The sequence below is a fragment of the Podarcis erhardii genome (assembly GCF_964252035.2).
Source record: "Podarcis erhardii genome assembly, chromosome: 6".
Lineage (NCBI taxonomy): Eukaryota > Metazoa > Chordata > Lepidosauria > Squamata > Lacertidae > Podarcis > Podarcis erhardii.
The window spans coordinates 37,516,717-37,544,494 of record NC_138510.1 but is presented as its reverse complement, the minus strand read 5'-3'; the positions used below and the strand labels follow the sequence as shown (position 1 = coordinate 37,544,494).

At 43.8% G+C, this 27,778-nt stretch overlaps 1 protein-coding gene and 1 long non-coding RNA gene across 5 annotated transcripts in view; one reads left to right on the top strand and one right to left on the bottom strand.

The window, feature by feature from the left end:
* KCND3 (potassium voltage-gated channel subfamily D member 3) overlaps positions 1-818 on the bottom strand; it is a 278,188-nt gene extending 277,370 nt beyond the window's left edge. Inside the window, exon 1 of one of the 4 annotated variants that reach the window (XM_081864942.1) lies at positions 333-818. The gene's annotated coding sequence lies outside the window, so the exon portion shown is untranslated. The remainder of the gene's footprint in view (positions 1-332) is intronic. The other 3 variants (XM_081864939.1, XM_081864944.1, XM_081864943.1) reach the window with 3 other exon arrangements.
* Positions 79-23,656, top strand: LOC309343500. Its single transcript, XR_014157316.1, has 3 exons — positions 79-180; positions 18,837-18,947; positions 23,338-23,656. It is a non-coding gene; the product is annotated as an uncharacterized lncRNA (long non-coding RNA).
* The last annotated feature ends 4,122 nt before the right edge of the window (positions 23,657-27,778 follow it).

Genomic DNA, 27,778 nt, shown 5'->3' with positions numbered 1-27,778 from the left:
TGTGTAGGAGTTCAGCGGAATGAGCTGATCTGTGCTTTGGAAGCAAAAGGAGAGGGGGGGGGGGAACAAAACGGCAGAGAAAGGGAAAGTGCACCGAGGGAAAGAGAGAAGTGTTCCTTAGCATCTCATCTCTCTCTTTTTGGTCACAGTTCCCAAAAGCATCCACCGTCCAAAATTCAGGTAAGGACTTAAGAGGAGAGAGAAGCAGAAACTCGTGTTTCTGAAGGGCTGCAAGGAAATTCATCTCCGTCCCCACGCCCGCCGCACCCCCTCTTTTTTTCTCTCCCCCACACGCAGACACACACGCACTCCTCGAGTGCTCCTTACTTTACCTCCTGGGCGAGGAGCTCCCTTGCCATGCCATGCCATCCTCTTCGCGGGTGCCCGTTCAGCAGCTGGGCTGAGGAGGTTGCCATCCAGATGCTGAAGGCGCTTACTCTAGCTGCTCGGACTGGGGAGGGCGGGTCCAGGGAGGAGGAGGCGCTTGCCAGGGGCGCGCTTAGCCCATCAGCTCAGCAGGCGCACGGAGAGGGCGCAGGAGCTGGGTGTGCTGCTGATGCGAATGCGCGTGGACGTCGCCTCCCATCCTCGTGTTCCGCCGCCGTTTTTGGTTACCTCCCTGCCCGATTCTCGTTCAGCAGACAGATGGCGCAGTCCCACCAGGCTTGCACCAGTCGCCGTGTGGCCGAGCCCTGATGTCCACGCTCCACAAGTCCGCGGGCGGGAGCGAGGGGCATTCAGCACCACGAGAGCGGTGGACAGCCCCTCGCGTTCCACAGGCTTCCTTCCTCCGACGCTCCCGGCAAGTCCGCCTTGCGGCCGTTTCCTTTTCTCCAAAATGCCTGTTGCCATTTGGAAAGGGCCACCCCGACGACGGTGGATCAGGAGCGATCGAGGAAACAGACCGAGATCTGCAGGCACAGATCACTAGGCGGGTATCTGGCTCTGGCCTTAATGGAAGGAGACCAAGTTCAGCGAGTAAAGCCTGACCCTAGAACTCCAGGGCAATAACATTTTGTCTCTCCAGGAGTGGGAAGCCAGTGGACATCGATATATTACTGGACTCCAGCTCCCACCATCCGTACCCAGCATTGTCAATGGCCGGGGATGATGGGAGTTGCAGTACAACAAACATAAGGAGTGCCACAGGTTCCCCCACCTGTGCTCTAGGGCAGTGTTTCCCAACCTTGTGCCTCCAGCTGTTTTTGAACTACAACTCCCATCATCCCTGGCTAGCAAGACCAGTGGCAAGGGATGATGGGAATTGTAGTCCAAAAACAGCTGGAGGCACAAGGTTGGGAAACACTGCTCTAGGGTATAAGCTGCTCTCTGGGATAGGAAACATTTAGCAAAAAGTTTAATAGCATTTTCTGCAATTTTAAGACGAAAACAACCACTTAGGTAGGGGGTTCATGTAGCATCTTCCACATGCTAAATGAGATTTGAACTTTTGCATTGATATGGCAAAACAAAGCAACAGATGACTGTAGATGAGGAAAACCAAAGGAATAGCCTTTGAGATGCAGCGATGAGGTTCGTGACAAAGGTTTGCCAGACACTCACTTCTCACCAGCAGATGTCAGTCAAGATGAGGATACTCTAAGACAGTCGAGAAGGTAGTCTGCCTTCTTCTGTTCATATCCAAGTGACAGCTGCATGTATGATTGGATGGCAAATAATGGAGAAGTAACATCTTCCTTGTCCTCTTGCCAAATTCAGAGCACTGGGTGATTTAATCATAGTCTACTGTGAAGAAGATGACAGTGCAAATGCACAGAACAAATTCTGCCCCTCCACATGCTGCAAGTCATTCACACAGTCAAACTGACATATCATGAGTGGTGGGTTGAGTGGATCTGTGCCACTTCTGCAACATTTAATTGATGCCTCTGATTAATCAATTAAAATCTTTATAACTGACTAAAGAAAAGGCAACTCTGATTCACTGGGCAACACATTTTCTTTCTTTTGTTTTCTTAAAAAAAAAATCCCCATGTAAGTACTTAGTGCTTGCCTTCTGCAGTTCTTATATCTTAAAGGATAATTCTCTCACACAATGGGAAATGCCTCTTCCAATATGTTGCTGCACCATTTAGAAGCAAAGAAATAGTTCTTCCCCTAAAAGTGATTTTTTTTATTAAAAAAAGCTAAATTATGTAGATTTAAATGATTCATTTAATACTAATCAGTGTTTGCATGTGGAAACAGACTGGAAAAGGGCCAATAAACAGAAGCTGAATCCATACAAGATGGGAAGATTTGGGGTGGATGATTTGTATGATCAGGGAACTGATACTCATTCTGTGCTACAAAAATGAGAAATCACTGTCCTTCCTGATGACAATTCTCATCAACCCCAGCCAACATAGTCAATGGTTACGGATTATAGGAGCTTCAGTCCAACAACATCTGGTCCTGTTGCACTTTAAAGGGTCACATTCCCTGGTATCTTCTTTGGCGATCACTCGTAGCCGAGTAAGATGGTCTTCCATAAACACGGTTTTAACAGTGAGTCCGTAAGTGACTGTGAAAGCCAATTCTGGATCCACACATCCTTCTACAGTGGGAACATTGGTTTCTGGGCAGGAGTTGAACACAGTATGGATTTGCCAAGCATGCCTTCCTCTTAGCACATTTCTCTCTTGCGTCCTGAGTTCGAGTGTCTTCAAAGCCCATGGCACCTTTGGTAAAGGATGTTGTCCAACTGGAGAGCTTGCAGGCCAGTGTTTCCCAGTTGTCAGTGTTTATACTACATTATTTTAGGTTTGTCTTGAGAGAGTCTTTAAACCTCTTTTGTTGACCACCAGCATTATGCTTTCCATTTTTAAGTTCGCAATAGAGTAGTTGCTTTGGAAGACGATCATCAGGCATCTGCACAACATGACCAGTCCAATGAAGTTGATGTTGAAGAATCATTGCTTCAGCACTGGTGACTATCAGTATTGACGGCATTTCCAAGAAACATTTTTTTTATAAAAAAATAACCATTAAACCTGATCTCTTTCTTCCACAACCAAAAGCAGCATGGAATTAGCATTGATTGCTGCTTGCTGCCTGCTGCCCAGGAGGACTCCCCTGAGTGAGTGCCTGAGGGCCCTGCTCTTGCCACTTACCATCTGGCCTGGGGCGGGGCCTGAAGCCTCACAAGGACTGCTTGCTGCTTGCTGCCTGCTGCCCAGGAGGACTCCCCTGAATGAGTGTCTGGGGGCCCTGCTCCTTCCTGCCACTTACCATCTGGCCTGGGGCGGGGCCTGAAGCCTCACAAGGACTGCTTGCTGCTTGCTGCCTGCTGCCCAGGAGGACTCCCCTGAGTGAGTGCTTGAGGGCCCTGCTCTTGCCACTTACCATCTGGCCTGGGACGGGGCCTGAAGCCTCACAAGGACTGCTTGCTGCTTGCTGCCCAGGAAGACTCCCCTCAGTGAATGCCTGAGGGCCCTGCGCCTTCGTGCCACTTACCATCTGGCCTGGGGCGGGGCCTGAAGCCTCACAAGGACTGCTTGCTGCCTGCTGCCCAGGAGGACTCCCCTGAGTGAGTGCCTGAGGGCCCTGCTCTTGCCACTTACCATCTGGCCTGGGACGGGGCCTGAAGCCTCACAAGGACTGCTTGCTGCTTGCTGCCCAGGAAGACTCCCCTCAGTGAATGCCTGAGGGCCCTGCTCTTGCCACTTACCATCTGGCCTGGGGCGGGGCCTGAAGCCTCACAAGGACTGCTTCCTGCCTGCTGCCTGCTGCCTGCTGCCTGCCTGCTGCCTGCTGCCCAGGAGGACTCCCCTGAGTGAGTGCCTGAGGGCCCTGCTCTTGCCACTTACCATCTGGCCCGGGGCAGGGCCTGACAGGCCTTACTAGGACAGTTGCTGTTACTGCCGGAGGGGCACAGAGTGTTTTTAAAATGTTTTTTAAAATTTCTTTTGGATTTTTTGTATGTGGGGGGTGGGGGTGGGATGGATGTTTGGTTGGGCTTGGGGAATTTTTTTGATTTTGATGTTTTTGTAATTTTTACAGTTTTTTGTAAAACTGTTTTTGGCTTTTGTTTGTTTGTTTGTTTAAGGTGTTATTTTGTTCTTAAGGGGAGGGGTCAGGGCTGCCGGGGAGTGGGCCCCAGCCCACAAAATGGCTGGGGCATGTTCCACAGGGGGGGATGCACTGGGACAACCAATCTCAGTGATCACGGGTGGGAGGAGGAGTTATGCTAAGACTAGACCATGTCATTACAGAGGGGGCAGGTTTAGTCGTTGTCTGAGGACAATTCCTGCCTCCGGGTCTGGTCCTGACCGGATGGATAATAGAATCAGCAAGGGATACCCACATGACCTGAAGGTGCTGCTGTGCAATGCCAGATCAATGATTCATAAGACCACTGCCATCCATGACTTGATCATGGATGGAGGACTTGACCTGGCATGTGTAACAGAGACTTGGTTGGATGAAGCAGATGGGCCTGTCCTTGCCGCTGCTTGTCCACCAGGTTTCTCTTACGCACAGCAACCCAGGTCATGTGGGTGGGGAGGGGGGGTTGCAGTGATTTTTAGGAAGTCATTAGTTTGCACCAGGCGTCCTATTGGGAAGACCCAGTTTTCCGAGTGCATGTTCTGGAAGCTGGGCAATAGGGGCAGTACAGGATTCCTTTTGGTGTACCGACCTCCCCGCTGCACCAAGGATTCCCTGCCTGAGCTGCTTCAGGTCGTGGCGGATGTTCTCCTGGAGACACCTAGCTTGGTCGTCCTAGGGGATTTTAACATCCATGCCGACACGACCTTACAAGGGGCCGCTCGGGACTTCGTGGAAAGCATGGCCTCCATGGGGCTGTCCCTGAATAAGTCTGGCCCAACCCATAGCCACGGACATGCCTTGGACCTGGTGTTTACCTCTATGGATGTTGGTGATCTGACACTAAGTAAAAGCGAAATGAAAGAAGTGCCATGGTCAGATCACTTCCTGGTGTAACTGGACTTCTCTGCAACCCATCCCCTCTGCAGGGAGGTGGGACCAATTCGGATGGTCCGTCCCCGCCACTTAATGGATCCAAATGGTTTCCAGAGAGTGGTAGGGGATGCCTTATCCCATGTTGATGGCCTTTCAGCTGATTCCCTGGTGGCCCGCTGGAATGTGGAGTTAACCAGGGCTATTGACTGTTTGGCTCCGAAGCGCCCTCTCCGATTGCATGGAGCCCGGACAGCCCCATGGTTTTCCACGGATCTGAGGGCAATGAAACAATCGTTGAGACGGCTAGAGCGCCGGTGGCAGATAACTCATTCCAAATCTGACCGGACACTGGTTAGAGTTCAATGTCGAGCCTACCAAGTGGCGATAACGACGGCGAAGAAGAATTTCTTCACCGCCTCTATTGCATCTGCAGAAAACAGCAGCAGGAGACTTTTTCAGGTGGTTCACAATTTAGCGGAACCACCTGCAACATCGGGGCCCATGTTCTGCAATGATTTTGCAAAGTTTTTTGCAGATAAAATCGCTCAGATTCGGGAAGAAGTAGACTCCACCGTGGGAGCAGGGCCGGGGCGGGAGAGTGCTAGAGTTTTGCCTAGTCAAGTTGAGTGGGATCAATTCCAATCTGTTACCTCCGAGGATGTGGACAGGCTGCTTGGACGAGTGAAACCAACCACCTGTCTCCTGGATCCTTGCCCATCCTGGCTTATAAAAGCTAGCTGGGAAGGACTGGGCGATGGGCTTTGTGGGGTGGTGAATGCTTCCCTCCGTGAGGGAGCCTTCCCAGACCCGCTGAAAGAGGCGGTTATTAAACTGCTTCTTAAAAAAACATCTTTAGATGCGGCCACAATGGCCAACTATCGCCCAGTCTCAAATCTTCCATTCTTGGGCAAGGTGATTGAGCGAGCGGTTGCTGAACAACTCCAGGCACGCCTGGAAGAAGCAGACCATTTGGATCCCTTTCAGTCGGGATTCAGGCCTCATCATGGGACTGAAACTGCCTTGGTCGCACTGGTTGATGATCTCCGGCGGGCTAGGGACAAAGGTGAGAGCTGTTTCCTAGTTCTGCTGGATCTCTCAGCGGCGTTTGATACCATCGACCATAACATGCTTCTGGACCATCTTGAGGGGCTGGGAGCTGGGGGCACTGTCATACAGTGGTTCCGCTCCTTCCTCCTGGGCTGTGTTCAGAAAGTGGTGGTGGGGGATGAGTGTTCAGACCCCTGGGCTCTCACTTGTGGGGTGCCTCTGGGTTCTGTCCTCTCCCCCATGCTTTTCAACATTTACATGCAGCCGCTGGGAGAGATCATCAGGAGGTTTGGGCTGGGTGTTCATCAGTATGTGGATGATACCCAGCTCTACCTCTCTTTCAAATCAGAACCAGTGAAGGCGGTGAAGGTCCTGTGTGAGTGTCTGGAGGCGGTTGGAGGATGGATGGTGGCTAACAGATTGAGGTTGAATCCTGACAAGACAGAAGTACTGTTTTTGGGGGACAGGAGGTGGGCAGGTGTGGAGGATTCCCTGGTCCTGAATGGGGTAGGTAAGTGTGCCCCTGAAGGACCAGGTGCACAGCCTGGGAGTCATTTTGGACTCACAGCTGTCCATGGAGGCACAGGTCAAATCTGTGTCCAGGGCAGCTGTTTACCAGCTCCATCTGGTACGTAGGCTGAGACCCTATCTGCCTGCGGACTGTCTCGCTAGAGTGGTGCATGCTCTGGTTATCTCCCGCTTGGACTACTGCAATGCACTCTACGTGGGGCTACCTTTGAAGGTGACTCGGAAACTACAACTAATCCAGAATGCGGCAGCTAGACTGGTGAGTGGGGGCAGCCGCCGAGACCATATAACACCGGTCTTGAAAGACCTACATTGGCTCCCAGTACGTTTCCGAGCACAATTCAAAGTGTTGGTGCTGACCTTTAAAGCCCTAAACAGCCTTGGTCCAGTATACCTGAAGGAGCGTCTCCACCCCCATCGTTCTGCCCGGACACTGAGGTCCAGCTCTGAGGGCCTTCTGGCAGTTCCCTCATTGCGAGAAACAAAGCTACAGGGAACCAGGCAGAGGGCCTTCTCGGTAGTGGCGCCCGCCCTGTGGAACGCCCTTCCAGCAGATGTCAAAGCTATAAACAACTACCTGACATTCAGAAGACATCTTAAGGCAGCCCTGTTCAGGGAAGTTTTTAACGTGTGATATTTTACTGTATTTTTGGTTTCTATGGAAGCCGCCCAGAGTGGCTGTGGAGGCCCAGCCAGATGGGCGGGGTATAAATTATAAATTATTATTATTATTATTATTATTATTATTATTATTATTATTACCTTTACCAAAGTGATAAAGCTGGCACAGTGCAGAGAAGCATGCAGAAGATGTAGCATTTAATGTAAATAGGGTCCCCAGGGAATAGGGATTTCCTCCTAAGAAATCCAATCACTTTCTCCATAACCTGAAGCAGTATGTGTGGTGGGGATGATTACCTATGCCAGATGTTATGGGACTCCAATTCCCATCAGTCCCAGCCACATGGCCAGTTCTCAGGGATGGTGGGAGCTGCAGTTCTACAACATCAGGAGAATAATAGATTCCCCATCTGTGTTTCTAATATCTGCAAATACAAAAAAAACCCCATGTATTTCTTCCTGAACTACTTTACTTGCATGGGCAAGAGAGGTATAAGAAATCTAAGAGCCCTAGGAAAGTTGTGCAATAATCAGAGGACTAGTATTTTTTTAAAATAAATCAGATAACTGAAGAGTTTACACTTGCAGACTAATATGAAAAATAATTGTAGCAAGAAAGTAAAGGTTAATAACACTTTGGTAAACATATACTATTTCTCTAAAATTGTGTCTGTATGTAATAATGAGCAACTTCTTATAAAATAAGCTGGCTTTGTTGATAAAACTATTCATTATTTTCCTAAGGGACAAATGTAATTTCCCAGCATTTGGCTATATATATCCTGGCAACTACCTGTAAATTAAACATTACTTTTAAGCAGTGCTTTTTTCTGGGGGTACTCAAGTGTACACAGTACTGGCACCTTTTTTTTCCTAGAAGAAAAGCACTGCTTTTAGGCCCACAAGTTCTGTTTCATTCTTTATGTATCTGAATAAGATTTTCTTTGGAACTGGGACATTCTGTAATTTGAAACATTAGAGGTAAGATTTCTTTCAAGACTTCATTGATATTTGGACATGATGAACAGAATACAAAGAGTGGCACCTCAACACATATTTTGTGCATTTGAATAAATGATGCTCTATTAAATACTGTAGTGTTAACCCCAATGGTAAATTATTTTTTAAAATACATTTTCCTTTATATTAGCACTGATTACATTCCAAGTCAAAGGATGCTACCTTGGTGGCCACATTGCAACCATTACCACAATGGTTAGAGCTGAATTGGATAAAAAAAAAAAGGAGAAAGGAGAAAGTAATGGTGCAGATGAGCTAGTGATAGTAGTCCAAAGAGAGCAAGAGAAAGAAAAAGTCAAAGAAAATAGGCATCACCAGAGTAGGGTAGCCATTTATCCTGATTTACAGAGGAGAGTCCCTTATCCGAGTGGCTGTCAGAGGATAGTTCTCTGTTTGAACCCATTTAAATGTGTGCCTTGTCCAAATGCTGTTTAAAGGTAGAAAGAAAAAGAATAACCCTAAGAAGGGAGAACAAGAGTCTTGAAGGTGCTCAAGAATAGTTGGCATCTGGGCAGCAGACTGAATAGGAACACTGGTCATCTGGTCACAGTCGTAGTCCTCCCCTTTCTCTTTAAATTATAGGAAGCTCTTCTAAATATGCATCTATATATAGAAAATAGCATAGTGAATTTCATGCAAATACTGTTTTGTGTATCTGCTTTCCTTGTAATGTATAACTGACTACTCTAGTCCAGAACCAGCTGGTTGGGAAAGGAATCTGGGTCTAGCAGTCTCTCTCTCTCTCTCACACACACACACACACCCTTCCTCTTCATGTCATTTTGAAATCAGTGTGCTAGCTATCAAATGTTTCTCACAATCTTCTGTAGAAACATTCACTTTTCTAGAGCTGCCTTCTATTGCTAGCAGGTGAGAGCCCACAGTTGAAATATAAAGATGTCAAAGTCCCCTAGAGATGGAAATGAGTTTACTTTTACTCATAATGTCATCCTCCAATAAAATGTCCCAGCTCTACTCTTGTTTTCTCTGTGCTTTAACCTCTTCTCTCTAACATCTGTGGCCTGGCTGTGATTTTTCAGCAGCTGTTCCCTTGTGACATGTCCCTCTTTTAACTTTCTTTTTCCATTAGAAAAGCTAATCTGGGAGTTCTTTGCTCCTGCTCCCAATTCTGTACATTTAAATAGAAAATATAAACCACAACCAGGTGGCTGGGCAGCAGAGCTAGGACCAAGAAAAGGTGCACTATTCACCATCTCTCTTATTCGCTTTTTCACTGGCCTTAGTCCTTGGTGTAGCATGTCATTTAATAGTCTTCAGACCTTAAGTACAACCAACAGCACTTAATCTAGCTGTGTATTTTAAATACAGGTTGTTGCTGGTGGTGGTAGTGGTTATATATTTATTTATAACTCACCTTGTTCCATGACAGGTACTCAATGCATCTTATAGATAAAAGGTGGATTATGTACATAAAGTCTAGGCTGCACTCCTCAGATCACTGAATCTAGAACAGGTCAGTGGAGTTATCTAGTACACTAAATTCAGAACAAAGTTGGAAAAGAAGCAGCCTATAGATCAGGATCCAGAACTGTTTTGGCATGCCTAAGGGGTTGGGCATGGCTAGTAGGATATTCTTTCTACCTTTGTATGATAGAGCCCCATGCCATTTCACAGTATTGCTCTTGAAGTTCCTCTCCATTGCAAAAACTGTCCATCATTCATGGAGAATAGATTTTTGAGAAACAAAAGTCCAAACTGCCCTTGGATGTGTGGAACATGTTGTTTTGGGGGTGGGGAGGTGTCCAGGTCATTGTCTGTAATGTAGCTGCTGCATCCAAGCCAACATAATTGGTCTAGGGCAGCCTTTCTCTACCTGAGGCACTCCAGATGTTGTTGGACTACAACTCCCACCATGCCTGACTGTTGGCCATGCTGGCTGTAGCTGATGGGAGCGGAAGTTCAACTTAATTGTAATTGTAATTAATTGTAATTGTAATAATTAATTGTTGTCCTGAGAATATTGAGGGTGTCGTGAATGAAACGAACACAGAGAAGAGTGCGGTTGGTATCAGGCAATCATAGCCAGTAATGGCAGTTTTGGGGAAAATAGATTGGCTCACAGCCATTTCAATTAATAGCTGTCCCATTTTATTTTATTTCAATCATATGTGGAGTGCTTTTCAAAACCTTTGCAATTAGCAAAAAAGAGGGATTACATATATCTAATATATGTGGATACAGTAGCAACTTAATAACATACATCAAGAATAAACCATTTTAATGATTATGACAATATGCATGCATGCTTTAAAACTTTTACTTAATTTACATAATCCCAAAGCCAACTCACGTCAGCCTTTTGCCCATTTGCAGCCTGATTATGAGATACGTTTCCCACTGGAATTCTGAGGCTTTACACCTGACTCCTATGGAAAATACTGAATGGTAATTGGTCCAGCAAGATCCAAATATTCTCTAGGATGGCCACAGAGAAAGTTTTAGAATAATTAAACACTAGAGCTGAGCTTTCATTGAAATGCTTACCTTTCCTGAATGTTAGATTTCAGGTGAAAATCTGCCTGGTTCACCATACCTTGACTATTTGGAAACTGCCTTAGTAATATATTATACAGTAACACTTTAATAATATAGCATTCTCATAATAAACAGCTAATAAACCAGAGCTGACCTTTACTTTTTCTTTGTATTAGTTTCCACACCTCTTTATGGCTGAGAGGAATTCTAAGCACAGCACTTCGGTGAACAGGGTCAGGTTGCAGGAAACTGAATCTTGTGTAAATAAGGAACATAAGAACTTCTGGATCAGGACAAAGGTCTATCTTAGTCAGCACCCTCTTCTCACAGTGGCCAAGCAGATGACTCTGAGAAGCCTGCAACAGCACTGCCCCCTCCCTTGATTATCAGCATCTGGTGTTCAGAGGCCTCCAACACTGTAGGTAGGTAACACATAGCAATCATGGCTAGTAGCCACTGACAGCCTTAACCTCCATGAATTTGTTTAATTGTCTTTTAAAGCCATCCAAGTTGTTGGCCATCAGTATCCCTTATGGAAGTGAATTCCAATAGACTATGTGTTTTGTGAAGAAGTCATTTTCTTTCTTCTGTCCTGAATCTTCCAGTGTTCAGCTTCGTTGGATTGTCCTGAGTTCTAGCATTATGAAAAAGGGAGGAAAATGTGGGAACGCAGCCTTTACAGCTGCATCTCATCATAGCAAGCATGATGACAGTGTTGGGACATGATTCTCAAGAGATATAAAATGTGGTTACTGATGTCTTTTGCCTTTGATCTGAATCAGCTCTTTGGGATGGTGTCTTCTTCTTTAAGTGCAATCTGTTAGTGTAATCAATCATTTAAAAATTAATCTGATTATACATGGAACCACCACGACAAATGTAATCAGTTATTTTAACATTCCTAGGGAGAATTACCTAGGTTGAATGGCCTTGGCATAATGAAGACATGATGGTTCAAAGCAGTGTGGAAACTAAGGAAAGGAGTGAATGTTCCCATGAAGGGGACAGTGATTCTTTGCTAAGAGTACAAAGAAAGAGGTGACACTAGTATTGCATCAATGCCGTGTTCCAGAATAATCTCACAAAAAGCTCACCAGTCTGGAGGGCCTCTTAGTCTTCTGCTAGAAGCGGCTACCTGCTATTTTCCCCTGTTCTTTTGCCCCCATGCTATATAGCAGCAACTTACCTGAAGGTAAACATATCAGCACAGATGCTATTTGACAATGGAATAGACTAGTTTGGAAGGTGGTGGACTCTCTGTCACTGGAGGTTTTTAAACAGAGGTTGGATGTCCATCTGTCAGGAATTCTTTAGCAGTGATTCCTGCACTGCAGTGGGTTGCACTAGATGGCCCTTGGGGGTCCCTACCATCTCTACAATTCTATGATTCTACATTAATTCAAATGCTAGGGCAACAGCGAGAAAAATAAGAGCAAACTAGAGACGGGAGGGGGGAATGCAGAAGAAGACATTCTGGGAATAGGATCAATCAAGCTGAGATTACTCCAGCCCTTCCTCAGAGCTTCTTAGGGTGGGGCTTTCAAAGCAACCTGAAGATCCCAGAACTAAAATGACATTTTCACCTGACATTACATTCATGCAGTGTGTCATTAAGCTGCCATGTTGCAGCAGAGAAATCAAACAATGCTGTTCAAATGGCATGTCCCTGGAAGCCCTTCAACACTTTGTTGCCGTCTAACCATATTTCTAATCTCCCTCTAACCAACGTGGCTATTCCTCAAAAGTAAATATAAACCGAAAGTCTACGGTATTTATATCTGTTGCCCTATAAATCTGATAACACCTATCTATCTTTTCCCTTCCAATAAGCAAGTAGTGCTAAGCCTGAGGCATGCCAGAACATGGACTTCAAATAAGTGGTAGGCTTGTCTGTCTGTCTAATGTATATATTTTATCGCTGTTACAGCAGTAGCCCTGAAACTGACAGAAAGCAGTCCTTGATCAAGGAGCTGAGAAATACATCCTGGCTGTATATTTTCTCCTTGTGATAAGACAGCTTACTCCTTTGGGATGCCTTGACAGCTTCCCCAGCCCATTCTTCAAGGCATTGCGCCTTAGCCTGTTCAGGTTACAGTTCTCAGATTAGACTTTGGTCGTATAGATATATTTTTGACCATGGCTATTTGAACTTTCATTTGCATTAGCCTCCAGGGGCATGAACCAAGTTTGAGTCTAGCTGTGTTAAAGAAGCAGTATTACATCAGGGCCAAGTCACAGTTCATGCTGGGCCACATGGCTGTCTACCACTTAAATTTAGCATAAAAATGGTAAAATGCATGATGCAGAAGGACTGAAGCTCAGTGGCAGAGCATGTGCTTTACATACAGAAGGTCTTCGGTTCTATCCCTAGCATCTTCAGGGAGGACTGGGAAAGATTCTCTATTTGAAATCCTGGAGAGCTTCTGCCAGTCAGTGTGGACAAGAGTGAGCTACACAGACCACAGATCTGATTCAGTGTCTAGAAGCATCCTATGTTCCCAATGGTTCAGCATCTGAGCAATGCTTCTGAGCAATCCATTCATATGGGTGGCAGCTGCTTTCTGTCATTTGCTTCCTAGAGCAATGGCTTAGAAGTCACATTATGATTCAGGCTACTGTAGCCATTTCTCATTAGAACCTGGCAATACTTTCTGGTGCCCTCTGTTTGTGCCATTTTCCATCCTGATGTGTCTGGGGAAGGAACAAGAACTGCCATGCCCCATTGGTTCCTCATTTTTTTCTTTTCCTAGATGAAGAAAACTGAAAGGCTGTGCCTGGAAATACTGGAAAAACTCACTGGGGATTATGTTTTAATTGGCTATCCCCCACACTACCAGCATCCTAACATTTCAGACATGAATATCTTAACCTTCCTAATTATATATGAGAAAGTGAGTAGGTACACACACTTTAAGAGAGCATGCTGGTTGGCCAAGCATGCTTGTATTTCTTGCATGTGAAATTACAAACCTAGAAGCATGAGGTTCCTCATCCCTGGGTGAGGTTTACCAATATACCTGAGATTAAAGAGAATATTTAGAGAAGCTATTTTTGAAAAAGTGGGTTTGAGCTTCTCTCAAAAAATAAAATAAAAAATAAGGATTATCTGGGACACCAGGATCCAAATATTTTCATTTCTTAAGTACAATTCTAAGTAAAACAAGAGCAGATGTATTTATGAGGTACGGGTTGGAGTGGTGGTTATATTTGCGGTAGGAAGAATTAGATGCAATAACTTTATACTGAAGCCATTAAATATTGATGAGATGTGTGCACACTCTAAAGCAGCCTCTTCATTGTCATGGTAAAGGAAGACTTTATGCATCCTTTTAAATAGCTGGCTGCTTTTAGAATCTGTTTCTTTTACAAATATTACTCCTGGGAGCCAGCAACTTTGAGCATTCATGATGCGATGAACCAAGCAAAGTGTTCTCTCAGTTACAGTACTTTGATCACCAAGCTATCGGGTAAGATGGAATCTCACAGTTGTCTACAAATTCAAATGAAATTAAAATGGTGAAAAGGGAAGGTACACCAGTGAAAGGTATCTGATGCATCTTTAAATTATTGGATTATATGTCAGGCTGAAGGAACTGACATAATAAATTGTCATTATGGGTCTCTCCTGCCTCATAAGAAATAAATCAGGATCATTGGAATTGTATGTTTACTAGACACTTTTTTAAAAGATTATTTTGCTCTTTCAAGTCAAGTATATGTATTAGAATGCACCATGTGTTGTAACAGAATCATAGAATCATTCCATTAAGTACATAATAGCTATAATTTTGTTGTTGTTGTTGTTTAGTCATTTAGTCGTGTCCGACTCTTCGTGACCCCATGGACCAGAGCACGCCAGGCACCTCTGTCTTCCACTGCCTCCCGCAGTTTGGTCAAACTCATGCTGGTAGCTTCAAGAACACTGTCCAACCATCTTGTCCTCTGCTGTCCCCTTCTCCTTGTGCCCTCCATCTTTCCCAACATCAGGGTCTTTTCCAAGGAGTGGTCAAACTGTAGCCCTGCAGATGTTCTGGGACTCCAACTCCCATTAGTCCCAGCCAGCAAGATATGGGTCAGTGATGATGAGAGTTGTAGTCCAACAACCTCTGGTTCCCTTATCCCACTATACTACCTTCTGAATTTCCTGGGTTGAATCCATTGGCTGCATGAGTGATAGGTAGCATATGCAACCAAACTTTGATTTCTCCTGCACACTGAAGTCCCTTGTGCCTCAACAAAGAAAGAAGGTAGTGAAGGCACTGCTAGGAATCAGGCTAGGCCTCCTATTCATGGTCCAGAAGCAGAGCAGGAGAGAGAGAGAGAGAGAGAGAGAGAGAGAGAGAGAGAGCGCACTTCCCTTTCAGATCCTCAATGGAACTGAATCCTGAGAAGCTAGTTGCTGTAGCCAATTGACCCTGTGAAGAGCTAAAACCATGGCATGGCCAAGTGGCAGGCCCTTGGCCAGAAGGTGCAGGTCCTGCTCTTCAGCCCACTCCCCCACTTGGAAGGTGCGGGTGAGGGCTTCTGGTAAGTGGGCACTCAGTGGCATATGCCCACATTACATTAGCCCTGTAATGTGATTTGGCCCAGTGAGATAAGTTAGATGGAGAAACTGTGGCTGACCCAGTAAGATTCATGGTTGAGCATACATTAGCAGGTTGCTTGATACAGCTGAACCTAAGAAATGAAAGGGCACCTGCAATTGGTCCCTGCAGTGTCCTGGGAGACTGCAGGGACCAACTGCAGAGCTGCTGACAGCCCATGTCACTAGATGGACCAATGGTAGAAGGCAGCTTCCTGTGTATCTATGTTCCTAACCCCCAACCAGGCTTTAGCAACTGAAACAACTTATTAATGTTGGGATGTGGGAAGGCAGAAGGTAAAAAAACTTCAAAGCGGAGGCATATGTCCAAAGCCTTTGAGAAACAGTGACTTACAAGCATACCTTGCAACCCAGATTCCTGCATAGTCTTACCTTTGTGAACCATTTGATCTATTGAGTTCATTATTTCCACCTCCCCTCTCAGCGCTAAGAGGGCTGACTCTTTTGTGTATGAGTCATTAAAGCCTAACCTTGAATTTGAAATGTATGACTCGCTAGAGACCTTTGATATACAAAGAAGGGTTTAATTACATTACATTAACTAAAATGTACTTAGGGCAGAAGCAGTGACAGATAACTTGAAAGGGAATTAGCTTAGTATTTTTGGATAAGTTTGGCATTAGCTACAAGATTCCAGGATTCGAGATATTCCCCTTTAAGCCTCTAAATTGACATAAAAGAGATATCGATGCCACTATCTTTATGAGTCCTCTGACCAGACTAGAATCTGGTTAATGCAGTTCCTGGAACATTGACCCGGAACAAGCTTGGAACCAAACAATGGTTCATTTATCCATTCCTTTATTTTAATAATTTATATACAGCGTAATATCATACTTTTGACACAGTTTATAACAGGGATACAGCACACATCGTAAAAATAGTCACAGTGAACTAATATTTATTGATGTTTTATTTATGTACTGTTGTTCTATTGCTGTTAGGAATTGATTGATAGTTATAATATATTGGCATTGTTTTACTTACCTGCTAGCTACCCTGAAAAGATTTAAAGTGGACTGTGGTATAGAATGTGTACAGTGTCATATGTGGCATGTATATTGTAATATGGTTCAGAATACATCCTGTAATTCTAGCCACTTAACTATAGGTTGTGTAGGAACTTGGTGGTGTATTAATTTTCTTATGAAAATGAAGAGGTGCGTATCTTTAGGGTTAAGCCAAAGCCCCCTGCCATGGGCCAAGTCAAGGACCACCAGATCCAGATCTGGTTCCAGAACAATTCATGGGTGGGGTTAATGTTTAATTAGTTTCCCTCAACCCCCAATTAAATGTACGGTGGAGAGGAGGAGGGAGGACATGCTGCATCTCCTACACCAGGCATCGGTAAACTTGGCCCTCCAGACGTTTTGGGACTACAACTCCCATCATCCCTAGCTAACAGGACCAGTGGTCAGGGATGATGGGAGTTGTAGTCCCAAAACATCTGGAGGGCTGAGTTTGCCTGTGCCTGTCCTACACACACACACACACACACACACACACACACAACACACACACACCACTAACTGAAAGCAGAAAGGGTTTAGTCCTCCAATCCTGCTGGGGTCTGCTTCCCCAGTGCATTTCTTGAGGCATCCCGACCCAGTGTGATCCAGGGTTGCCTCAACCCAACTACGCTCAAGCTGTGATCTTCGCAAGCTGGCCCAATTCAGTTTGGGCTTGGGCCAAATCTGGTGCACATTCCTATGTTTAAAAATGAAACTGGTTGGCAATATTTCAAAAACCAAAACTGATGATCCTGCAATGTTGGGTTGGAAACTGTTTTATGCCTGTGTTGTTTGGTGCATGTTTCCCTTTGTGCCTTCCACAAATGAGATCCTGGGAGTGGCAGTCTATACACTTAGTCACATGGCATGTAGCAAACAAAACACTGATTACTAGATGCATGTGACATGTTGATGTCTAGATCCTGACACTATAGTGTTCTCCATCAGAGAGCTGAAGAAGAAATAAACCAAGTAGGTCAACTCAGCCAATGAAATACCCCATAGCATTTGATGATGGTACATATTCACATGTTATTCACATGAAGCAGGTTCCTTGCATTGAAGGGGCTGCAGCTCTGATTGCATCCTCACTTATGCCTGCTGTATAGCCCTGACGTTCATGTATTGCACATGGGATTCTGTATCAGGGAAGCCTACATGCATAAAGCTCTACACGAACAGGCTTTCATATGTGATTGAGCAGGATTCCAGAATGTGTAGGAGCTGATGTGTGCAAAGTTCTAGACATGTAGACTTCCTTGCAGATGCTCATGCTCAATACATGGACTTCATGGCTGGTGCCAGTTGTTGCACACAATGCGAGGGGCAGATACGGCAGTGCAGTCTCCTAGCCCCTTCACATATGAGTAACATTTGACTTATGGTGTATTTATTTACCATCACATGTATTTGCCTCCCACCTTTCAGTGCAAATTTGATTGTGCTTCCTTACAAAACGATCTTTTTCAGCTGAAAAAACAGTAAACTACCCAAGACCAAGTAAGTTTCATAACTGAGCAGACCTTTCAGGCAGCTGCTCCTTGACTTAATAATGATAATAGAAAAAGTGGTGTTTTGTTTGAAACATTTTATCACCATGCTGCTGAAAAGCCATATAATTCAGAGGTGAGAATATACTGTTGATAATGTGGACAAATAAGAAAATACACAACTAGTTTCCCGTTGAAACATTAGATAAAATTGAACTATGGATGAACACTACTCTGCTGACCTTAAAAAAAGAAACACACACACAAGACCCAAGGGCAAGATGGGAAGCTGCAGAGGGTACACTGAATGATTTCCCATAATCCTGACAATATTGTGTTCTCCTTCAGAGAGCTGCAGTGACATTAAGTGCTGAATGAGGGTTGTTTAATGTTCAAACACCATCGATTCCTTTGCCACCAGCTGCTTCTGTACTTGCTTGTTAGCAATAACGTTCATGTCACAACACATTATTGTTCTTTTAAGCATTTGCTATGATAAAAAAACACATACACTTGATCGAGGCCAACTGTGAGAAGCTGACATGAAAGTGAAACCCAGCCTTTGGCCCTAGGGCAGCTCCCTCTACCAAACGTCTTAACCCATATTCAGATTGTGACAGAGCACTGGCATTTTCATAAAGGACTATTTCTGTACAATTTTGGAGGCTTTAAAAAAGAGGAAGGCAGAAGACAGAACTCAAATTAATTTTTCAGCAAGTCGCACAATGGGCTTGTACAGCTTTCCCTCCCACAGTCTTTATACCAATGAATTGTCTAGTTAAATGCCAATAAACATGCATAACATTCCTAACAAGACACAAATGGGCTAATTGATGCTGTGGTTGTCAGCTGTTTCCTGCTACTAGTCAGACGTCAGCAAGGTAGTGGTAAAATACTAAGTGTTGGAGAAAAGGAGAGGTGTTCTCTCTCTCTCTCTCTCTCTCTCTCTCTCAGAGCTGAGATAGTTTAGTTGGTAGAGCATGAGACTCTTAACCTCACGGTCATGGGAAAAGCCCCACATCGGTCATTTCAAACTCTACAACTCTATGATTTTATGATTCTTTGCATGTGGCAATCCTTTCATTCTTCTCTTCACAGTGCCATGAAATGTCTGGGCAACGATATCACATGGAAGACAGCACCTTGGAAGTTGGGGTGCTGCAGAGTCTTATTCTATGGGGACAGCTATATCAAAAGCTTGAAGAAAAAGTAGGTGCTCCTCCTCCTCTTCTCTCTCTCTCTCTCTCTCTCTCTCTCTCTCTGTGTGTGTGTGTGTGTGTGTGTGTGTGTGTTCCGTTAGTATGTTAGACTGAGATAAGAACATAAGAAGAGCCTGATGGATCAAGTCAATGGTCCATTTAGTCCAGCATCCTGTTCTTACAATGGCAAACAAGATGCCTCTGGCAAAACAGCAAGCAGGACTTGAGCCCAAGAACACTCTCCTCATCTGCCTCGTATACCTGAAGGAACGTCTCCACCCCCATCATTCATCCCGGATACTGGGGTCCAGCTCCAAGGGCCTTCTAGTGGTTCCCTCACTTCAAGAAGCTAAATTACAGGGGCCTTCTTGGTAGTGGCGCCCACCATGTGGAACGCCCTCCCATCAGATATCAAAGAAATAAACAACTATTTGACATTTAGAAGACATCTGAAGATAGCCCTGTTTAGGGATGTATTTAATGACTGATGTTTTAATGTATTTTTAATCTTTAGTTGGAAGCTGCCCAGGGTGGCTGGGGAAACCTAGCCAGATGGGAGAGGTGTTATTATTATTATTATCTGCAGTTTCCATCAACTGATAGAAGGATATTGCCAGTGACCATGGAGGCAAAGCACTGTTTCCACAGTCCATGGATGAAGAGCATACCTTCCACCATAGACTGGGCCATAGGTTCCTTGGCACTAGCATACATTAAGAGAGCTGGAGGGAATTTTCTCAGGCTTGCAAGCAAAACTGCTCACATCAGCCCCAGATGGTGATATTCCAACTTCTTAAAAGAAAGGTAACTTGCTAAGTATCATGGGAGAAGAGGCACTATGACACAACCATGTACCCTGCTTTTCTTTGTTTGCTTCCACTACTAGATATTGGCCTTACTTACATATACTGTTTCCGCAGAGTTCAGTATGACTCAGTCAGTAACCAGGTAATTAGTCCCACTGTGCAGTTTCACCCTGCACAGTTTTTGACACTGTATAAAATGTGTTTCGTTGCACATTAGAATAAAGCATGAGCTGTTGCCAGTCTGAGAAGACAATAATCTGATTTGCTATAAGTTACCTTCTTATGTGCTGCATCTCATGTGCTGTAGCAGGGTCTGACATCTGGAGAGCTGCACAATGCAGGAGTGCTGTGTAGTTGCATGAAAACAACTACCAAGTGGGCCACACATGGATGCTCTGCATCCAAGCAACCTGGGATGTAGGACCATAGGAGATCCATGGTGTGGGAAGCCACAAGTAAACCTGAGCTTTCAGGCTAGGACAGAGTGGATCTTTATAAAGGAATATTTGAGAGGCTAACTAGGACATTTCTGTAACAGGCATTTGGCAACTTCAATGGCAAAGCAATGTTTTCCTCTGCCGTGATGGCACATCTCACATAATGCACACAGGTCAACTATCATGTGGACCTTTGTTTCTGCAAGGCAACAGAACAGAGTGGGAGTATGCTACAGTTTAATACATTCTGAATGACAATGACATGTCCTTGGCCTCATTCAGGCTCATTGGGATCTAAAGTGAAAAGATAATCTCAAAAGGATCTGTGAATAAAGATACAGTATGTCCATTTTCTCCACCTTTCTTCCTCTGCCACAACCCCTTTATTTATTCACACTGAAAGAAATGATTGCCTACTTAACTACTGTGGGAATGTTCAGGGTGGCAGGAGAGGATATATTGTTTGTTAATATCCTTCCTAACTTGTGTGAGTGAGTTTCTTTACTTAGCAGAGTGCATTCCCCTTACACAGCAGAAAACTAGTTGCAAACTCGTGTGAGTTTCTTAAGACAATACACAATTCCATCTAGCTTGTCCAGATTGAAATGTGTTCTAATATTTTCCTGGTAAGACCCCTTGAATCCCTCCTAAAGGAATAAAGACTCCACAGTCTTATTCATAAGCAATAAAAAAAAAAAAAAAGATTGCTCATGATCAGGCAGAGCACAGTGTGATCCCTGAAGGCAGGTTTTAGGCTTAAAGTTACAAACTTATACTAACAGGTTTATCCCATAAGGGAGATGACCTGGGGGACTGCTTGACTGGTAGCCAGCAGTTCATTCCAGGAAGTTTGCAGGATGAAAAGAAGATAGAAGAGAGTGAGAGAGTGGCAGCATCCATTGTCCTTTTACCTGGTCTGGAAAGGTCATGCCCACCCACTAGTCACATGCAAGGAAAGATGCTCCACGCCAGAAGGAACAGGGAGTTTCGACTGGCTGGACCAAACATTCCCTTGCATGTCCACTCTAGCAAAACAAGGAATGTTGTATTTGACTGCTCCCAGTGAATTACATCCCACAACTACCTATCTTTTTATACCCTCAGGGCAGTTTACAACACTAAGTAAAATAATCCAAATGCAGTAAAATGCCAAACAACCCAAAAAGCCATTAACATTGTAAAGATTTTAAGAAAGCAGATCTGACATATGAAACTCATCAAAACTATCTTAGATGCAATGAGTATAAGAGAAAATTGTGGATGACTATCCTCCCCATGTTTTTAAGCTGGTCTTATTTTAATTGTTCTTGAAGCTACCAGCATGAGTTTGACCAAACTGCGGGAGGCAGTGAAAGACCAGTGCCTGGCGTGCTCTGGTCCATGGGGTCATGAAGAGTCGGACATGACTAAATGATTAAACAACAACAACAATTTTAATTGTAAGATGCCTGGAGGCCCTGTTAGGGGAAAAGGTGAGATGTAAATAAATATATAACACCAACAGCAAAAGCAACAATGGCATCAATATGCAAATGATATTCCCCTCAATCTCTCTGTTTAATTTGAAACAGGAGAGGTGGTTGAGGTGTTAGACTGGTGCTTGGAGGCTGTGCTGGGCTGGATATGGGCCAATAAACTGAGGCTGAATCCTGGAAGGACAGAGGTGTTATGTGCCCCAAGTTCTCACATCTGGGAGATGGGAAGACAGCCTGCGCTGAATGAAGTTGCACTCCCCTGGAAGGAGCAGATCTGTGGCTTGGGGTACTCCTAGATTCAGCAATGTCACTGAGGCTCAAGTGGTCTCAGTGACTAGGGTTACCTTTTTCCAGGTCCGACTGGTTCTCCAGCTACTACCCCTTTGGGGAAGAAATGACCTGGCCACTGTACTTCATGCTCTGGCAAACTCCAGATTGGATTATTGCAATGCACTTTATGTAGGGCTGCCCTTGAAGGCAATGCAGAAAGTTCAGTTGGTCCAAAAGGCAAGAGCAAGATTGCTGACTGTAGAGCTCCATCTGTAGAGCTCATAAAACTCCATCTGTAGAGCTCATAAAACCCCGTTCTAAAAGAGCTGCAGTTTTGGAGTTTTAGAACTGACTTAAGTTTATTTCTGAGTCCAATTCAAGGTGCTTTAAATACCTGAAAGATGACATTTTTCTCTACAGACTCTATCAGTTGCTAAGACCAGCAGAGGGGGCCTCTTGGTAGTTCCATTACCATTCCAGAAGCTTGGGGACATGGTAGACTAAGAGAGAGCATTCCCTGTGACAGTCTCTAAATTGCGGAACTCCTTCCTCTCAGAGGTCTGGCAAATTCACTAGACAGTTTTCGGCATATGCTGAAGATGCACCACTTTGACACAAGATATGTATACATTTAGAACCCACCCCATCTTTGTGGTTGCAATTCGTTGTAAACTGCTTTTATGGTTGCATATTAAATTGATGTAATCTACTGTGGAACCTTAGTGTGATGGGTTGGTAATAAATTTAATCATCAGCATCATCTTTAGGTGAGAGTGCTCCACAATGTGGGTGCTATCAGAGAAAAAGCCATCAGCTATCAGCATGTACCAGCCTGATCACAGGAGGTGGGGATATCTGAAGAAGGGCATCTGGTGAGCATCTTGGATGACAACAGTTTCGTATGGGAAAATGTGGTCCATTAAACAGCCCTAGGCTGTTTAGGATTCATCATATGCAAGCCATATATGGGGAATGTTTGGCTTGATTAGCCATCCTCGGAACAGACTTCTCTTAGGGAACAGTAAGGAATGTGTATTATTAATTATGAGGCAAAATGAATGCATATAATGCTGAAAATTAAAGCTACTTTCCAATATAAAAGCAAATATGGGGAGTGTTGAAAGAAAATGTTTGCAAAGCTTGTTTATTTACATCACAAACGGCACTTAGCCCCATCTCTATTGCAAATCAGTTTTCCCCAAGTATATTTTTGCTGCATTTCCATTACCAACTGCATAAAATAAGAAACATGATAACCCTTCCTATGCTGGAATTTTCTATGCCAAGAAATAGCTTATGGTGCTTTGCATGAAGGATGCTAATTTGATCACTGTTAACTACTAAGCACTGAAATAATGCACATTCCGCTTTTACTTCACTTCTAATCAGATTTCTCTTTTTCTGATTTCTAGGATATGTGGATGTTCTCCATTCCAATTTTATTGTTCTGTGGGTTGGCTCTGTCTTGCCCTTTCTTCTGACTCTTGAGATTTTGTAAGTTTAATTTTTGGAACAGACACGCACACAGTTTGCCACAGTTTTCCGCTCATGTCTCCCCACCCCCTCTACTGGTTACTGATGTAGGCATTTGCATATATGCATCAATTAACACACTGAAAAACTTTGATTAAATTGCACTGCACTGAGAATGCATGGTGTTAGTGTGCAATCACATCAAGATTTCTATTTGCATGGTGCATTAATCAGCATATGTATGTGTTTGTGTTGGTTGGCATCCGTCTGCTTTTGGAGACAATGGAGAAGTGTGCATTTGGGGGTGAAGTCAAACTGTGGCTGTAGAGACCAATACTGAAGAGACATGTTTTGTTGCAGCTGGGGAAGATGAAGATGCCTGACTGTACTGCTGCAGATGCCCCATGGTGTTTATTTTCTCTGCACTTCTCCTAGCCATGTACATTGGTAACAAATAAAGGTAGGGAGACCACATAGATATCACCAGAACAGAGCAAACATATCACTTAAAAAAGAGAACAAAAGAGGGCACAGTTTCCTGAAATGGAATATCAATTGAAAATTGTTGCAATTTGAAGAGCCGTAGAAGTCTGATCAAACTATGATTTTTTAAAATAAATAAATAAATAAATACATGGAAGAATGGTAGATTGTTAGCATGTTGGTACTGTTCTGCAAAATGAGCAGATAATTCAGAATCCCTATATCCAGGAAGAAACTCAGATCAGGAGAATTTTGTAAGCATCTCGTCCCCGCTGCCCTAGTCTTAGGCACATCAAGTCCATATTCTTCTAGAGTTTCTTTTTTAAAAAAATTTAAAAATAAGGGAAGCTTCTAGAAAAGATCATTTTGAAAGGGAAATTTTATTAAATGGCAGAAGCAGAAAGTATCACATGTGAAGGATCTATAGTAACAGAGAGGTAGAAAGTCCCAGCTTCAAATCTTGCCTTCTCCATTTAAAAATATCATTGTTATGAGAACTGGAATAGACTTCTGGTTGAGAACCTGGAGAGCTGACAGAATTCATACACATTGTCTGACTTGGTTACAATAGCTCTGTATGTCTGTCTGACTCTACCCAGCCATATTGCACTTAACTGCTTTAGAACCAATTAATTGATGCAAACAATGTGTCATTAAAAAGCCTATAAATTCAAAGCAATACTTGCAAGCCACATTCCATTGGAGAGTTAAGTCACAGCTACATGAGTATGTGGTCAGTTTATTGAATAAAGTTCACTGACCCTGGCATACAGCAGGCAGCCTGTGAATAGGTTGACAGAAAGGCTAAAGTTGGGTTATTGTCAGTGCAAGTATTTTACAGAAGTGGCTCTTCAATGTGGAATGTTCTTTCATCAGATTTCTTACATTGAGCCTATTGTTATTTCTGCGGATAAAGCAGTCCCTATTTAATACATCACTGACATCAATGAAATCAAGATTTCACCTTGTGGGGGGGGGTGCCTTTGATTTAGCCATTGCACAGTAAACTGACTTCTTGAAACTGCCCTTTAGATTTCAATTCCTAGGAGAAGTAAAGGTTAATTAAATGACTGTTTAGAGTAAACAGAATATTTTTTTCCTCCCCAAGTTGATCTTTAACCCAGTTTGGAAATATACCAGAAACAATTTCATGGAGCTGAGACACGAAATTGCTTTCTATCAGTTCAGCTCAGAAGTTTTCCTTAATTAATTTAGAGTTGAATTTTGAACTTCTTATTAATTCCTTAGATTTATAATGCATTCTTCAAAGAAATCAATGCAGAGGTCAAGTTAGTGCAGTGTGACCTTCGAAGAATGAATGAATGTGCCCCAAATTTCAAGCAGTGATAGCAGCATAGCAAATGGAAAAAGTGCTTAAATCCTAAAATGTGGGGTGTTGGGCCATGAAAGTTCTTTCTCCTAAATCCATGTGCAGTAGAGTGGGCTATGGGTATCAGGCAGGAAAAAGTGGTCACACCTTGTATCTGCCCACATGATTGAAAAACATGGAGCAAGTTATTTTAGTTAAGCATATACTGGGGGCTGGAGGGGGGGAAGGCAGGATGACAATGACACACAATTATGCTGCAAAGTATTCACTCCAATGGTCCCTTTTGATGGAGCTCAAGCATGGAGCACAATTATGTGTTTTTTCTAGTAAATTGCTGTCCCTATTTTATCTTAGTGTTGGAGGGGAGAGAAATGGATTTCAAGTTTTATCCTCTTACCCCTGCCATCTAGAAATTGAAAGTAGTTAGGGAAAAGCATATGCATGGATGCATCTTGACTCTGTTATGTGTGTGGAAAATCCCATGCAGCAATGCTAAAGGCATGTCCACCTTTGATCATGATTTAGCTGTTAATCCAATTTTTCCCCATTTGAATCAGTTCACACCTACAGGTATTTGAATTTGTACATGAGGAGCAAATTCATTCTTTCCCATTCATATCATTCATTGCAATTCAATGATGTATTGTTCTAGTACATGCTCAACCTGGGCTGCGTATGTACTCCCATTTATTCTACCTCCAGGGTGGTCTTATTGCTGGTTTGGGAAGCAGTATACACATGATTTTAGTGTGTACCGCAACATGTGGTAAAATGCTTGTTTACAAAGCTATTGTACCTTACTATATGCTTGTGAAAGATGGACCACTTATAAATGCCATCTCTAACTCCTCAAAAGATTCCATCAATGGTGTCTCTGAAAAATTTTACACATCACTTGGGAAGACAGGCGAACTAATATTAGTGTACTGGAAGAAGCAAAGATCATCAGTTGAAGCAATAATTCATTGGACTGGTCATGTTGTGCGGACGCCTGATGATCGTCTTCCAAAGCGACTACTCTATTCTGAACTTAAATATGGAAAGCGTAATGCTGGTGGTCAACAAAAAAGGTTTAAAGACTGTCTCAAGGCAAATCTAAAAAAAATGTAGTATAAACACTGACAACTGGGAAACACTGGCCTGTGAGCGTTCCAGTTGGAGAACAGCCTTTACCAAAGGTGTCATGGACTTTGAAGACACTCAAACTTAGGATGCAAGGGAGAAACGTGCTAAGAGGAAGGCACACTTGGCAAATCCACACCGTGATCAACTCCCACCCAGAAACCAATGTCCCCATCGGGGAAGGACGTGTGGATCCAGAATTGGCCTCCACAGTCACTTGCGGACTCATTGTTAAAACCGTGTCTATGGAAGACAATCTTACTCGGCTATGAGTGATCGCCAAAGAAGAAGAAGAAGACAGACCTCTTGTCTTTAGGATCCTCCTGCTCATTCTGCAAAGCAAAATTTCAGTTTTAACATCTAGATATCAGTCTGGGGCCACTAAACTGGATGGATTGACAATGTCTGATGTGATTGCTAAAGGGAAAAGATTTGAAGCTCACAAGACCTTGAAATTGGCAACTGTAAGGTTTCAGTATGCTTCATTCATTTGGTGGTGTTTTGTAATTCCGCCTTATTCACCCAGCTGCTTTTGTTTGATGCGCCTTGTTTGCAAAGCTCCTCAAATCAGACATGACTCTTTGACACCTGTGAATATTTGCTTCTCTTCTAGGCAAGATTTGTGTTTGTAGAAGAAGGAGAGTTAGTTGTATGCACAGATTAGAATTTAAAACACAATGATTTTAATAACCCTGTTTGAATGTGCTTTGTGGGCAATAATTAGAAGCATCACAGTTCTTTAAATATGACACCATCCCTTTACTGGACAGTAATGATTCATCTCCCAGTAGAAAAAGGACTGCACAGAAAATTAAGAATACAATAATTTCATTCCAGTGCCTTTCTGGAGTTTTTTAATGGCCAATCACTCAAACATATATCCTTGTTCTGACAGTATTATTGCATCACTGCAGAATGTTAAAAGACTCTGCTAAAAAACAGAAACCTACTCACTTTAAAGCACAGAGATCAGAGCACTTATTCAGGACTGGAATGAAATAAAAGGGTCTCATTTTCACCCCTGAGTTCTAGAGTTAGCAACTTGTTCTGTCATGTCTAGGAGGCCTCAAGAACTTTGGGAATAAGGAGATGAGCTCTACCTCTCTTTCAAATCAGAACCAGTGAAGGCGGTGACAGTCCTGTGTGAGTGTCTGGAGGCGGTTGGAGGATGGATGGCGGCTAACAGATTGAGATTGAATCCTGACAAGACAGAAGTACTGTTTCTGGGGGACAGGAGGCGGGCAGGTGTGGAGGACTCCCTGGTCCTGAATGGGGTACCTGTGCCCCTGAAGGACCAGGTGTGCAGCCTGGGAGTCATTTTGGACTCACAGCTGTCCATGGAGGCACAAGTTAAATCCGTGTCCAGGGCAGCTGTGTACCAGCTCCATCTGGTACGCAGGCTGAGACCCTATCTGCCTGTGGACTGCCTCGCCAGAGTGGTGCAT